The sequence below is a fragment of the Crocodylus siamensis genome, chromosome 5, assembly GCF_052110815.1.
Source record: "Crocodylus siamensis isolate JL-2025a chromosome 5, ASM5211081v1, whole genome shotgun sequence".
NCBI lineage: Eukaryota > Metazoa > Chordata > Crocodylia > Crocodylidae > Crocodylus > Crocodylus siamensis.
In genome coordinates this window covers 159,334,909-159,350,980 of record NC_143399.1, presented here as the reverse complement: position 1 = coordinate 159,350,980, position 16,072 = coordinate 159,334,909, and the positions used below count along the sequence as shown (strand labels likewise).

General features: G+C 41.1%; 1 protein-coding gene across 1 annotated transcript in view; it reads right to left on the bottom strand.

Moving 5' to 3' along the window:
- The window catches only part of AGMO (alkylglycerol monooxygenase), a 333,716-nt gene that overhangs the window by 303,921 nt on the left and 13,723 nt on the right, over nucleotides 1-16,072 (bottom strand). The window lies entirely within an intron of this gene.

The window sequence follows — 16,072 nt, the reverse complement described above, 5'->3', positions numbered from 1 at the left end:
AGAAGGAAGAGCAACAAGGGTGCCACTGAGGTGGGTATCTGCTATAGACCACCAGACCAGGAGGTCAAAGTGAATGAGACTTTCTTCAAACAGCTAACAGAATTCTCCTTATCACAGGTCCTGGTTCTCATGGGGGACTTCAATCAACCTAACATCAGCTGGGAGGTAATACAGCAATGCACAGGCAATCTAGGAAGTTTTGGAGAGTGTTGGGAACAACTTTTTGGTGAACGTGCTGGAGAGGCCAACTAGGGGCCACGCTTTTCTTGGCCTGCTGTGCTCAAATGGGGAAGAATTGGTGGAGAATGTAGAAGTGGAATGGCAACCTGGGCAGCAGCAACCATGAGTTCTGAGTTGAGTTCTGAGTCCTAGAGAAAGGAAGGAAGGGAAGGAGCAAAGCAATGACCCTGGACTTTAGAAGACTGACTCATTCAGAGAACTTATTGATAGGCAGGATCCTCTGGGAGTCCAATCCAAGGGGGAAAGGAGTCCAGGACAGGTGGTTGTATTTTAAAGAAATCTTACTGAAGGCAAAGGAACAAATCATCCCAATGCACAGGACTAGCAAGTATAGCAGAAGACAAACTTGGTTTAGCAGTATGGTGACCATACATCCAGGATTGACTGGTACAGTCCTTGATGGCCCCAGCTGGCTGGTGAAAATTAAGATGAGCATCCAGGGTGTGAGCTGTGAAATAGGAAGGCCTAGCAGATAGCAAAATTGCCCTAATTGCATTCATAGGTTAGCTTGATTAAAAAGCAGGGCTGCTAACACCTGTAAAGAACACTGGGACATTAACAGATGATTGACTCCTTAGCTTCCTGCCTGCAGCAGCGGGAGTGAGAAGAGGGTCAGCGTCCTGGATTTCACATTGTCCCGTATGGTCACCCTACCTATCAGGGAACTCCTCAGTGAGCTAAAGCACAAAAAGTAAGCCTACAAGTAGAAATTGAGGGAAGAGAAGACTAAGGTGGGATTTAATAGCAGTCTTCAACTACCTGAACAGTTGTTCCAAAGAGGATGGAGCTAGATTGTTCTCAGTGGTGGCAGATTACAGAACAAGAAGCAAAGGTCTCAAGTTGCAGCAAGGGAAGTTTAGGTTAGACATTACAAAAAACTTCCTCATGGAGAGGGTAGTAAAGCACCAGAACAGACTACGTAGGGAGGTTGTAAAATCTCCATACTTGGAATTTTTTAAGATCTGCCTAAACAAACACTTGGCTGGGGAGATGTAGTTAGGGATGGTCCTGCTTTCAGCAGTGTTAGACTAGATAACCTTCTGAGGTCCCTTTCAACCATAGGCAGCAGAAGGCCAAGGCTAATGGGTTCAGCCCCCCCAAAACCCTGGGCAATGCAGGCATGGGCTCTGGGTGGCTGTGGGTGGGGAGGGGAAAGGGGCATGCAGAGACATAAACACACAGCTGCAGCATCCTGGCAGTGTGTAGAGCACTGTCCACAACAGCAGGTAAGTGTGTCATGGGGAAAGGGCACAGGGAGCAGATCAAGGCCCCCACACTGAGGGAGGGCATGAGGCAGGGGCTAGGGCAAGTCCTGGGAAGCTCAGAGCCTAGGCAGCTCCTGAAGGGGTATGGGAGAGGCTCTTGCTGCTATGTGCACCCTGGAGACCCGAGAGGCATGTACCACCCAGATCTGTACACAGAACAGAGGCAGGCTGCCACTGTGGGCTAGGCTCTGCACCCTGCTGCTCTACCTCAGCAGCCATGTGACACCATGTGCCTGCCACACGCTGACTGTGCCATGTCTCCTGCCCACCTGGTGGCTGCAGGCACATGCATGGCATTGCACCACTCCCAAGGCAGCATCAGCAGGGAGCAGAGCCCAGCCTGCAGCAGAAGCCCACCTCCGCCCCTCACACAGATGTAGGGGGCACATACCCCCCAGGCCTCCACTAGGTTGCATGCAGCAGCAGGAGCCCCCCTCCCCTCTGTGCCCCTGGATGAGCCACCTGGGCTCAAAGCATCCCACCCCAACCCCAGGCCCCCATTCACCCCAGCCCCTGCCTCTGCCCCCATCCCTTCCTCACTGTGAGGGTGTCAATCCACACCCCTATGCCCCTTTCCTATAACAGACTTACCTGCTGGGGGGTAGGGGGAGAAGTGCATGTATGCACGCAAGCACGCATATGCTCAGCCCCCCCAAATAATATTGTCTCTTTCCACCTATGCTTTCAACCCTAATTTTCTATGGTTTTATGATCTTCATTCCAGACCCATGGCTCAGCTCCCAACTCTGTGTTTTGGATCCTCCCCTCACCTGGCTGCTGGTTCTATACGTTCTACCAGGTTACTTAATTCTTGGGTAGCTTCCTCTTGGTGCAATTTCGGTTAAAGTACCACTCACTACCGGCTCTCTCTCTTGATTGCTGGTGTTTCCAGGTACCTTGCTGCTTAATACACACCTCCTTTCTCCTTCTCCTCCAGTCCCTGGCTTTTCCATTTGTAATTTTTCATAAAGTATTTTTTGGATAATAGACACAAAACCTACTTTCATCTCTGCAATTCACCCATAACAACTATTTGGGTGCAGGTATTGCATGGCTGCTTTCAGTCTTTCTATGGAGAAGGTCATCCTAAAGGCTTCTACACTGTGGCATTAGCTCCTGTTGCCATAATATTTAGTTAAAAACTAGAATGAAACACATTGAATCTCCATACTGCTAACTTTTCTATTAAATTTCTCCATTAAAAAAATAAAAGTCAAACACCCAAACTGTAGGTACTACTCAACAAAAAGAACAATTGTCCTTATTTTTATTTTGGCAGAGGGCTTTAGGCAGAAATGGTGTTTACCTGAATGAATGAAAGGAGAGGAACTTTTTTTTGCTGCCAGCTGCCATCTCTCTCTAAGCTCCATCCCGGCAACAGTTCTAATTTTTCACTCAGGGAAAAAAAAATATTCACCCTCATTCTGGCAGCTGATGGAATGAGAAATTCACTCAAGCAGCAATGGCAGGTATACGTACCACTTTCAAAAGCAACTTAGCCATGCCCAAAAGTTGGATCAGACACACCTGGAACATGTTTAACTTTCATAAAGGCCATGTTCTATAAATACTTTTAAAGATGATTATATGTGTCCAACCAGATTTTTGCAATTCACCTCATGAGGCATCTGTAAACTTTAGTCTAAATTCTCAAATCACCAGGCCAGAAGGGATCTGATGTTATTCAAGCAAAAAAGGGGTTGGGGGGAAGGGAAGGGAGCTTTTCCTAACATCTTTTCAATGACCAGGAAATTTAAAACACCTCTTGCCACATATACTATCAGCTATTAGGTTATTTTTTTTTACTTTATTCTTTGCCTTTTATTAACATAAAATGTTTTTACAGTACACTCAAATATACGTGAACTGATACATTTCCTCCATTGTTGCTCAACTTTCAGCATTTCACCCTTGAGTCCTTTTTTTCCAGGGGCTAAGGCCAAGGAGTAAAATTCAAGTTAAACATACAACATATTTTTATATAAAATATCCAGTATGAGTTAGAATGATTACACAAGCTGGATTATTTTTCCTGGCTGAATCACAAGTGTATGGCTATGACAGTAGTTAATTACCGTAATTATGAAGAGTAATCCATCACATCACTATGCAGTGGAGAAGCAGGAATTGCTCAGATAGTATTTTCATTTGTTGTTTTACAGTGTAATGTTGAGTTACAACTTTCAGAATATATTCAGAAGGCATGGCCACACATGCAGGCATGTGCGCATGCAGCAGCTCAAATAGGAGCAGCACAAATTTGAGCCGGGGATTTTTTGCCTTTGCACACGTGCCCCGACATGCATGTTGGTATGGGTCAAGTTGTGCCAGTTGCAGCAAAATAATCCTGAGTGTCTGTCTGGAGGACCAACTCCCAGGTTACCTCAGGGCATTGGTTGGGGCCTGTTTAACCATGTTTTATTTTGGTACCTGGATTTCCAGGTACTGAATTTTGAGCCTGTGCTGCATATTTGCAGCATGAGGAACATTTTTTTATTCCCTCCATGCACCTTGCAACATCTCAGACTCCTTCGAGATGCCTCAAGAGGCACATGTGAGCTTGTCTGGACGCGCCCAGAATTTTTAAGATTTAATACATTTTTCTCCCCCATTTCATTTTAACACCTTATGTAAAGCTGAGTACAATGACTTCCTCACTTAAATTTTAGCCATCAATCACAGAGTTAGAACTGACAGCCAGTCTTCAAAGTACAGTCATCTACATCAGACAGTATGAAACTCACTGACAGAAGTCCCTCTGTCCACAGTATATTGTGGGCTTATCCTCTCTCATTTTCAGTATTTCTGCTAAATGAGCCAATGAAGACAAATTATTCTACTATCCAATTATCTTGGCCATCTGAGAGATTTTTTAGTTTTCAAATGTCATATGTATTTCAATTCATGCTAGTATTATAAACCATTTTCCCTCCTTCCTTATACTGAGTCAGATTATCACTTCCTGTGGTAAAAATTATTGGAGGAAGGCTTTCTGGGGATGAAGTCTATATATGAACATGAAAATCCCCTCAGTGATATCTTCAACTTATTCAATGGGAGAGATAAGAACTTGCTGCCTAACAAGAAAATCATTTCCTTACTCAGATTCACAGCCCAGTTTCCAATACTTTCCATTAACATGTATGACAGCATTATGGAACATCCTCTAGCGCAGTGTTTCTCAACCCGTAGGTTGTAACCCAAAAGTGAGTTGCAAGAATATGACAACGTCGTGAACCTTAAAAATGGATCAACGCACTTTAAAGGAGAAAAATGTGGGAAGCCATGGCTTTTCCCTTGCAGGCTGACAGTCCTAGCCCTCAAGCAGCTGCTTGGGGTCCCCCCCATGTCCCACAGACCTACCCCCTACCCCACATACTGGAGGGCTGAGGTTGGAGGGCAGCAGGTTGGAAGTGAGGGACACTGGCTCGGAACTGGCCATTGATGTTTACAAATGGGTCCTGGTATAAAAAAAAAAAAGGTTGAGAACCACTGCTCTAGTGGATAGAAAGTCTGGAAAGTGGTAACAAAGAGTACCAAAGTGGTAGCAGAACTCAAATTTTGTATTTTTTCGTGCTATCAAAATCCTACAGATCTTAGAGAAACAAACAATCTAGGGGGTTTTTTTCCACTGTGATAGATGCTAAATTGGCTAATGCTAGGTTTTCAGATCCAAAGATTCCCGAGTCAGAGACCTAAAGAGCCAGAATACCAAGTTAAGCGCTATAATAAACTAACATTTTCTGCAGACTGGGCATAAAAGAAGACAAATAAGACATACTTACTATCACCATAGGTTATCATCATAAATAATGACTTGTCAGGAATATCTTGTTTCACTACCTTTCCTTGTTTCACTAGGTTTACATAAGTTCAGTTCCTTTATCTTTATTCAAAGTTCTGCATGTTCATTTACCCTTTTCATTTCCCTTTTATGAATTTTGTAACTTTTTAAAAGGGAAGGTAAAAAAAAAAATTGCATGCATTGTTCTATAAGAAATTTTCAGGAACAAAATTTAACAAGTTTGAGCCCTGTTGGTCTTGAAAAATATAATTATTAGCTTGTTCCATGACATTATAAGTGACTGTGTAGTGTGTTAGAGTCTGTGTTAGAATCCGGGAATGTTTTGGCTATCTGGTACCTCAGCTGTGAAACTCAAAGCTAAAGATCATCATGGAGATCAATTACAGTGTGGAGGAAAGGCTGCAATAGTACAAAATCTCAGACAATTTCTATTATTCAGTAATTATTCCAACACATATTATGTATCAGGATACACATTAAGAATTAAAAGCTTTACTAAACTTTGTTTTGGAGGTAAAGGTTAGAGATTTCCATTTCCAAAGACATTTATGAGCTTTCTTTTCCAGATGAAAAACTGGCTCCACTTAAAATTGGAATAAACATTTTGATAATATGACTTCAGTAAAAAGGGGGATGGAGAAAGGTTGAAAAAATATCCATTTACAAAACAAAGTGAACCTTCCTGCAACTGAAATCCCTTTTTATTTCCTGTACAGGTGCCAGGTCTTGAACAGACACCCAATTTATTACCCTGTCAACTGACTTATTAGGGTTGACACAAATCGAGCTGAAATATGCCTGACATACTACAGTCAAGGATTTTTTCACACTTTAGCACAAAGCCAAACTTTTTGCAAGGTAGAGAAGGGGAGAGGAAGTTCTGGGAGTTCTATTCCCTGTTTTCTATCAGCAAGATGAATATGATCCTTTCCCATTCTTAATATGCAAAACCAGCCATGAAATAACCCAAGGCTAGAAGCAATGCACCCGAATGATACAGCTGGGAAATTATTATCAGGCTCTGGAAAGCCCTTGATTACAGGAAATAGCACCTACATTTTCAGAAAATGTTCCCACCAGACTCAGAGTCTGAACAAAATCCTCTCCCCTTCTCCACTAAGGTTTTATTCTCTGGAACTTTAACCTAAATAATCCAACTCCCACAATTCTTCCCAAGGGGAAAAATTATCAAAAAGTATAAATTAACATAAGATAAAGTTGGCTGGTCATGTAACTCTCCTAATTACATTATACAATATAATTTATATTTCATTGCCACCCAATGTTGACTTGCACTACACCACATCTATCCTTGGACCTCACTCTCTTCAACCATCAGTTTAAGATATGAACATTAATTCACTTTAGAAAGATAAAGAGGATGTAAATGATATTTAAATGTGGACAGAAAGAGAAAAGTTGATTTCCTGACTCTATGATTACAAATCTTTTCTTCATATATCAATAAAACCATACTCCTTCAAGTCATGCCATTGTTTACCCTCAAGAAGTCTCATTGCCTGCACTTGCTTTAAGTCAGTAAAATCTACTGTCATAAGTTTCTACACAAGTTTCATACCCATATTATAGTGGGGCAGGGGGTTAAATCAATAGAGTTTAATGAGCTAGCACAAGTCCTGATAAAGACCCAATTATGCTACCACAAATACGTTTATGCCAGTATAATGTATTCCCTCTCCTGTATGAGACTAAACTATATCAAAATAGATGACAAATTACACAGGGGAAGGAATGGGTATTCCACTTTGAAACACTAGTTATACTAGTAAAACTACTTGACCTTTTGTGCTTAGACAGAACAGAATTAGGCTCTTTGCAATCTCCTGACAGGGAGTAAAATTGTCTTTTTCATTTTCATGCTGTGTATGTGCATGAGGCCTATTGAAATACATTATTCATGTTTATTTCATAGAGCTCTTCCAATCTGGGCCCCGATTCTGATCCCCCATTATTGCAAATCAATGCCAATTCCACTGAAGTAAATGAAGTTACATTTGTGTCCAAGTGAGATCAAAAGAAAGCCTGTACAATTCACAATGACCATATATATTTATACCAGTTTTGGGGAGCAAGGGAATGTGTCCCATTCCGCCCTTAATAAGTTCATGTGATTTTTTTTCCTAGAACAAAGGAAGAAGTAACAGATGGCTGCCCCAATAACCCATAAAAATTTAATGAAATGGTTGGAATGAGTCATTGTATCATATCAAAAGAAAATATTTATAGATTCATGAAGGTTTTCTAACGAACAGCCTTGGTCAGGATCCTGAATCTGTAAAAGTCAGTTTTCGTTTATTCACATCATTTTACAGGTTTGAAAACCTGTTACTTTTAAATTGAAATTTGAATTTTAGAAATAATTCTGAAATATTATTTTTTCCAATTTCCAGAACTTCTAAGATGTTGACCCAAACTGGGCTGGCCACTTCTGGAACTGCTGCCCCTGTGCTCCATCTAGTGGAATTCTGACTTTTATTTAGTACATCAAACAGCAAAGATACATATCTTATGCAGGGTGGTACTCTATACACAAGTACAGAATAGTTCATTTAATATTTACAAAGTACACAAGCAATGCCAATTTATCTTAATGGTGAATAAGAACATATAAAGTATAATACAATGTGATACAAAACTGATTTGGAAAAGAGAAATATTTTGTGAGATAATAGAGATGATTACACCTAATTTAAAATACACCTCCAATCAGGGTAAACATAATCCACAATCTGCATTTCCAACATAAGCATGCACACAAACAAAATGGTCTAACAATTTTCTCACAGACATAAGCACCAAATGGGATTGATAAAAAACATGGGACTGAGGTCAGTGAGCATTGTATTGAGCCCAACATATAGTTATTCACAATGATAGAAGATTAAACATATCTGAAATTACACTAGGTTAACAAAAAGCACATTTTGAAACTGATTTACTTAACCAATGCAAAACTTCTATATGGAAACATTTAAGCCTACCTCAAATGATTATATGAAGTCAGTTTCTTCAACAAGAAAAGCCAGAGTTGAACAAAATTCAAGTTGTCCAACAGAAGCCTCCATCAATTTAGAAATACACCTTTACTTTCATAGATTTCATAGACATTAGGGCTGGAAGGGACCTCAGGAGATCATCGAGTCCAGCCCCCTGCCCAAAGGGCAGGAAGTCAGCTGGGGTCATAGGATCCCAGCAAGATAAGCATCCAATTTACTCTTGAAGGTGTTCAATGTAGGTGCTTGAACCACCTCCGCTGGCAGACTGTTCCAGACCTTGGGGGCTCGGACAGTAAAGAAATTCTTCCTTATGTCCAGCCTGAAACGGTCTTGCAGGAGTTTGTGACCGTTCGACCTCGTCATCCCATGGGGCACTCTGGTGAACAGATGTTCCCCTAGATCCTGGTGGTCACCTCTGATAAACTTATAGGTGGCCATCAGATCACCCCTGAGCCTGCGCTTTTCCAGGCTAAAGAGTCCCATGGCTCTCAGCCTGTCATTGTAAGATCTGTTTTCCTGACCTCTGATCATGCGCGTGGCTCTCCTCTGGACTCTCTCAAGCTTCTCCACATCCTTTTTGAATTGTGGAGCCCAAAACTGGATGCAGTACTCCAGCTGCGGCCTCACCAAGGCCAAGTACAAGGGGAGAATGACGTCCCGGGATTTGCTCGAGAAGCATCTATGGATGCACGCCAGTATTTTGGTCGCTTTACTAGCCGCAGCATCGCATTGGAGGCTCATGTTCATCTTGTGGTCAGTGATGACCCCCAAGTCTTTTTTTTAAACAGGTGTAGCTTTTGTGGGAAGGTAAGATGTAGCGAGCAAGAAGTGAAGTGGAAAAAGGTTAAGAGTAGGCTCAATATATCAAATTTTCTTCTAGTAGAAATAATCAGTTGTTTAGAAGATTATAATTTTTAAAGCTACTTCTGCACTGAGATATCTGGTAAAACTAACATATGCTCTTGCTTGCATTTTCCTTCCTCCAAGAAAACTGAAGGCTTTAAGGAATGTACCACTCCATCTGAATCAATGTATACTGGTGATTAACACCATATATAAATTTGTCCCCCTAACACACACGTGCACGCACACGCACACACACACACTTTAAGATCCCATCAATCACCACTACTGAAAAGTTTGGACTAGTAAGTTTACTTGTCATGTACAAGCCTGCAAATTACTTAGCTAGGTTGTAAGTTTTACATGAGAAAAGGAATTTGCACAAGTTTGGTAAACAAATTCACTATCTGAATTGGCATAGTGGACAAATATTATGAAACACATAAATATGAAAAATCCAGAAAGCATTTTCTTCTCTCTCTCTTCCCTCAATTATCAACAATATTTCAAAGAACTTTAATTTCCTCTATTTTTTTAAAGCATTATAAATTGTAATGTTCTCCTTTAGGAACAGAAATTTTCATTGCAGACATGATCACTAAAACTCTGTGGTGTGCACATGTGTGTACATATATTTGAATGTGTATTGGGGAGCTGTACAGTAAAAACTGGCAGTGAACCATGCTCATAAAAAGTAAAGCATTCCTGAAGTACTTTGAAAATATTCTTACCTCAATTATCTCCCAAACACATTTTGATTTGATTTATGTTCTGCTGCTTTAACTAAAGAAATGGACCAATAATAAATAATGTACATACTTACACAGTAGATATACTGGGAATACAATTTCTCTTAGGAGAATATTTTTAAAAATCAGCAACATTTCAGACCTCCTGGCAAGAGTTTGTTGCAAAAAAATTTAATTTATTTAGAATAAAAGTTCTCAAAAGATAGCCAACGCTGAAGTTAATGGCCAAAGGTTACAACTTCTACTCATGTTTGGATCAAGTTCAGTAAGTCCATCCAGCTTCCTCCCTCCCCCAAACACAATTTTCACACTAAATATGAATGCATTTAGAGGAAATGAACTTTTTTTTTTTTTTTTTAAACATTCAGAGGTTAGATTACAAGAAGTAGCATGCCTGCAAAAGGCAACCTTATGATACTGTACTCAGTCCAATGGGCTTACAAGCAATCTACACTGCTGCATTTGGTTAGAATTTTTTAATCACCCATAAACCAATTTTAAACACATAAACATACTGATATCAACAATTTATTATTTGCATTTTCTCCAGCAACGGAGCAGAAAACACTGAATAAACACTGCTTTCTCTCAATGTCTGCAACACTTCTATTATCCAGACTATAAACTGGAAAAATATGCTCACAACCTGAATTTGGTTTCTATGACTTGCAACCTTTCCATAAAATCCAAAGGTCTCTTAGCAATGACACATCTAAAGCATCCTTCTAACTAATGAATTAATATAGTGAAGTCCTCCATTTTAGTTTCAACCACAGATTTTTTAAGGAAGTGGCAAACCATTTCTGCTAGTTGAAAAAATGAAAATTAGTCCCTGGGAGAGGATACAATCAATGGTGTGTTAATCTAACCCTCAGCTGTTAATGATTTGCACTAGGATTTCCCCTGATGCTGTGGGTTCTGCTGAAATATTGTTTTAACAGTTTCTGTCAAATTGCCCTACCCTTTTCTGGTTGAAAAGCAAAAAGACTGAAAGGAAAACCTTAATAACATATTTAGTTTGCCTATTTTATTTTTTTTTTACCTAATTGGTGTTCAGTAAACATTCCCTCTGAATGTTAAAAGCTTTTAACAATTCTTACTTGAAAAGACAACTGCTGAAAAGGACTGTGTGCTCCCAGAACTCAGAGAGCAGCTTTACAGTGGTAGTGACCTCCAAAGAAATTCTGGACAGAGCCAGCCTTAAGAGTGGGGGATGCAGGCAAACACCCAGGGGGCACCACACACAACAGCACTCACTCCCATCCTGCCCGGCCCTAGACAATCCCTGCCCCCCTGCCTCCAGCCACTCCTCCGGAAAAGCCATGCCAGGCAGTGCGGGCGGCTCCACCTCGCTGCCAAGCTGCACCTTGTGGCTCTGCCTACCTGCCTCTACCTGCAGCACCACTCACTGGGAAGGGGAGAGTGCTGGTGGGGGGAAGGAAGGGCACCAAAATACAAAGTTTGCCCAGGGTGCCATTTTCCCTAAGACCAGCTCTGATTCTGGATGTAAATGGATAAGCATAATTGCATACAAGGGAATCTCACTAAATAAATCGTCTAAAAGCAATGTGTGCTTAGCAAAGAAAGCAAACTATGAAGTTGACTAAATGCAGCCAACACTGAGCATGATTGTAAAACACATGACCCACTTTGGAGAAATATGCTGATGAGAACCTACCTTTTTTTTTTTTAAGAAATGTTTCGTTTCATGTTCCAAGCCAAATCAAGTCCAAATCTGAGAGTCAGTTCAGAACTATAAGTGGCCCTACAACTGGCAAACATCCTCCTACCCACACCAGGGGCTTCAGATTTTTCCAAAGTCTTTTGGCAGGCATCCTACATGCAAGCCCAAGCACGAAGGCTTGAGGTTCAGATGCCCCCAAGTTTCACCTGACCTCAGGCATATGGCCACAGAAGCAAGGTAGAGAGGAGTCTCCCATTTCCATAAAGTGGACTTTAAGCCCTAACACCTCAGCAGGTACTAAACCACACCAGAAGAACAGTTATCTCCTGGAACGCTTAAGGAGAACTGCCTTCTTGGAGCCAGATACATGATGCTTCCCCTGCCAGGTAATTATCTACCACAAAGATAGGCCAATACAGGTTATAAAATATATGTAATGCCCATTAAGCACAGCCTCCCTCAGCACCGTCTATCTTTCACGTCACTGTGAGCTACTATACTGCATACATTTTTATTTCCTCTTCACTCTCACAGCTGATTTGCACCTTTCTCTCTCGTTTCCAATGATTCCTGGTTCTTCACCAGCCTTAAATGCCAGGCAAACATCATGAAATGGGGCCCCAAACAGTTCACCCAGAATCCCTCTGTCAGGTCTTCTTGCAGCCTGGCACATATGATTAGTGAGGCCCTGCCCTCCATGAGGTGAAGCCAGATCAGCTGTGCCTCATCTACATAAAATTTTTTGGAGAATTCCAGCACTCATGACAACAACGCTAAGATCCACTAATAAGCAGGGGTAATTAGCACATGGACCTATGTGGGGAGTGTGGAGTACACATACAGACGCACACACGCACATACTCTGAGCAAGGCTGAGCCATGGGGTTACTGAGGCTTGAAACTAGGTGCGAGGGCCACCCCAGTGAAGTATGTAGTAAAATCAGGAGCCTTTGGCTTTAGACTAATATTCTGGATAGTGTGTACTACCTATAAATAAGTGCCAAAGTGCTGCCCAAAAGTTTGCTTATGGTGCTAAAACTTGCAGCGGTGTCAAAAAAAAAAGGTAACATGCATCAGTTCTGGAGTAACTAAATTGTATGGGTACTATATGCAAATTGCGACAGCCATGTTTAATTGTAAGATGATTGTTTTCAAATTTTCTCCTTGTTTTTGTGTGTTCAAGGAGAGCAGAGTCTGACAGTAAGGAGAGAAGGAAGGGGCTGCCAGCGGAAAAATTTGGGGGGAAGCAGAAAGCAAAGGGGTTACCTGATCCCCCAGATTTATTTCCCCTGCTATAGCAGCAAGAGGGGGACAACTTCAAGGCAAATCTCCAATAATTAGATTCCATACCTGGATAGTTGTAAATTTTCCATATATAAAAATCAAATTTTGGGGGCTTGTTTTATAATCAAGGTCATCTTCTATTCACATTAATACAGGGACAATACTTTTCAAAATGCATAGCACACAGAACCAAATCTTTCTAAATACTATTGCATCATAATGATGGTGGCATTTAGCATCATGCAAAACTTAGCTCTGTACATAAAACGCAATTTTTCTAAATAAGCAGTTTTGAAGAAATGAGTTTATTTTAGAATTCATAAAATACTAGAGACATTTTCAAAACTGTTCAAACTATATATCTTAGTTGTGAAGTTCAGAATAATATATCCTGTTCTTTCCTGATCAAAAATACAACTAATAGGTTTGTTAAATCTGTGATGTGTATAAAACCCTAAAAAGTATATTGAACTGAGGCAATGCAATCCAAATCATTTTCATTTTAAGTATATTAGAACGATAGGTCTCCAGAACTGAAATCATACATGTACATAAAAATGAATGTGATGACTGGGCACAACGTTTATTCTAAAAGGTTTAGTGGTACTACTACTCATAGCAGGAGTGGACAATTATTTCGGGTGGAAGACCACTTCCTGAGTTTTAGCAAGCCATCGAGGGCCACATGACAGGCAGCCAGGGGAAGATAAATATTAATTTTCTAAACTTTTTGGGGGCCCCACAGACTGAATAAAGTGGCCTGGAGGGTTGCATCCGGCCCATGGGCCGCATTTTGCCCACCCCAGATTTATAGCGCATGAAGGGAGGATCTCAGGCACATAGTAGCTCATGTGTGGTAAAATGATTGCGTCTTTTGTTTACATAGAAATTAAGATGAGAAACAGATTGAATATGAGTACCACCTTCAAAAATAATTACAAGGAATGCTAAACCAAATATTAATAATTTCAGTACTATCCTTTAAAACATTTCTGATGTTGAAAATTCAAGTCTCTTACTTATATGCATGTGGGAAATGGCTAGCTAGTCCTTTCCATGTATCTGATTAATCCTTTAGAAGGTAACTTCCAAGGTTATTTCTTCTAAATACAGTAAAAGCTCTGCTAACCGGCACCTTACAAGCCGGTATACTCTATTAACTGGCATGCCGGCTGTCACCAAATGCCAGATTAGAGACCCCGACACCACTTGGTGAGTCGCGGACTTTACGAAGCGAGCGAGTGTGCGGCTTGTGGGGCGGGATAAGAGGTGGCTTGTCGACCGCCCTCGAGGTTCGCCTTACTGGCGCAAGTAGGCGAAATGCTATACGCTTTCAAAGTTTATAGTAAAAAGGTTTATTTAACTCACCTGGCCTCACCCTCTTACAAATAAGAGGGGAGACTGGCTGGAGCGAAGTTGCAGCTAAAGCATAAGCAGGGAGGTGTGGTAAAAGCGGGTATGCGGTCTAAGCTACGCTGAGAGGCTGATGTTCGTTGTCGGGTTTGAGGCCTTTGACGGGTTTTTGCTGGGATACGCCCAGACAGGAGGCTGAGGACTGGCAACAGGGTGATCAAGCCTGAGGTTTATCCAGTCGTCGTCTCTGCCGTTTCTTGCCTCTTCGCCTCTTTGCTGATGTTGGTTGGACCGCCTCTATGACACTAACTAGGATGTAAACTAAGCGCGCAGGGATAGGGTAGTTTCTTTTACATAGGTGTTGCTGGGTAGATTTTTACATAGGTTGCATTTCCGCAGAAGTGAAACTTACAGGATAGAAAAGAAACTTACAAAATACGCATGCGCAGCTTGATATAAAGTTTGCACGCGTGGTAGACAAAGGAAATTTTGTGCGCGCGGGAAATACAAAACTCGCGCACGACAGGATTTACTAAATGGACATTTTGGTTTGGACTAACTTATAGATAAGACTATAAAGTTACATAAATGTGAAAAATGCCACGTGGCAGTTGTATAAAATAAAATAAAATAAAATAAAATATTTACACCAGCTTGTAAGGTAAAGTGAAACTGGAAGTGCCCACCATGGCACTTCCGGTTCCTCCGAGCCCCCAAGGCCCGGGGACATAACAGGCTGCACAGGGCCCACATTTTTGTCCCACAGGAAGGTTGGTGATGCCACAGGAGGGGCAGAGATGCTGCAGGAGGGGTAGTGATGCCCCATTCGTGGCAGGAGTAGTGGCGGTCCGAATAGGCAAGGACGCCTGTTCGGGTCACTCAATTAACCTGCGTATTTTGTTATCCGGCATCCCCCATTCCCAGGCAGTGCCGTATAATAGAGCTTTTACTATACCAAGGTACTCCACCATGCATAGATCCTGCCTTCTCATGGTCTGATCCAAAGCCATAGCATAAATCTTTGTTTTTTTATAAGATTGCAAAGTGGTTGATAAAGACAATTTGTGTTGGTGGAATAAGTGATGTCCATAAGGCACTGTATTAGTACCACATGAAATCATGAGTAAAAAATTAAAAAATGATCAGTTTCAATCTCAACATGTTCACCATTGAATGCATTAAAAACTAGCTTTGTATGCAGTTTTCTGGATGTAACTGTAAACAGGAAACCCTCATTTAATGGATATACTATAAGTGAAGTCCTGTAGCGACTGGTTTTTGGCCCTGTGCTATTTAACATTTTTATTAATGATCTAGAAGAAGGCATAAAATTACAATTGCTGATTTCATCAGAAATAGGGGTATAGTCAATAATTAACTGAATAAGTTACTGATACAGAGTAATATGAATTGCTTGGTCTGTGTGCTTCAATGTGTAAGGTCATATCATATCTCAAAGAACAAAAAAAAATGCATGCCCCATTTGCAGGATCAGAGAAAGGCTTCAACCTGGGAAGCAGTGACTCTGAAAAAGATGTGGATCATGGTAGATTCTAGCTGAACATGAGTTCCTTGTGTGACACTGGGTAAAATTACTAATGCAGTCCTGAGACGTGTAGCAGAACCATTGCTAGATTCTCCATCACTGGCAATTTTTAAAATCAGGATTACATTTCAGACTAAAAAACACCCCACATTTTATTTCAACCACAGCTATTAAAACTGGAACAGGATTTTATTCTGGAAAGTTCCTATCCTCTTATAGCAGGAGGTTAATAAGTCGCATTCAAAATTGACAATAGATTTAACAATGGACTTGGAGTTGGTTAGTG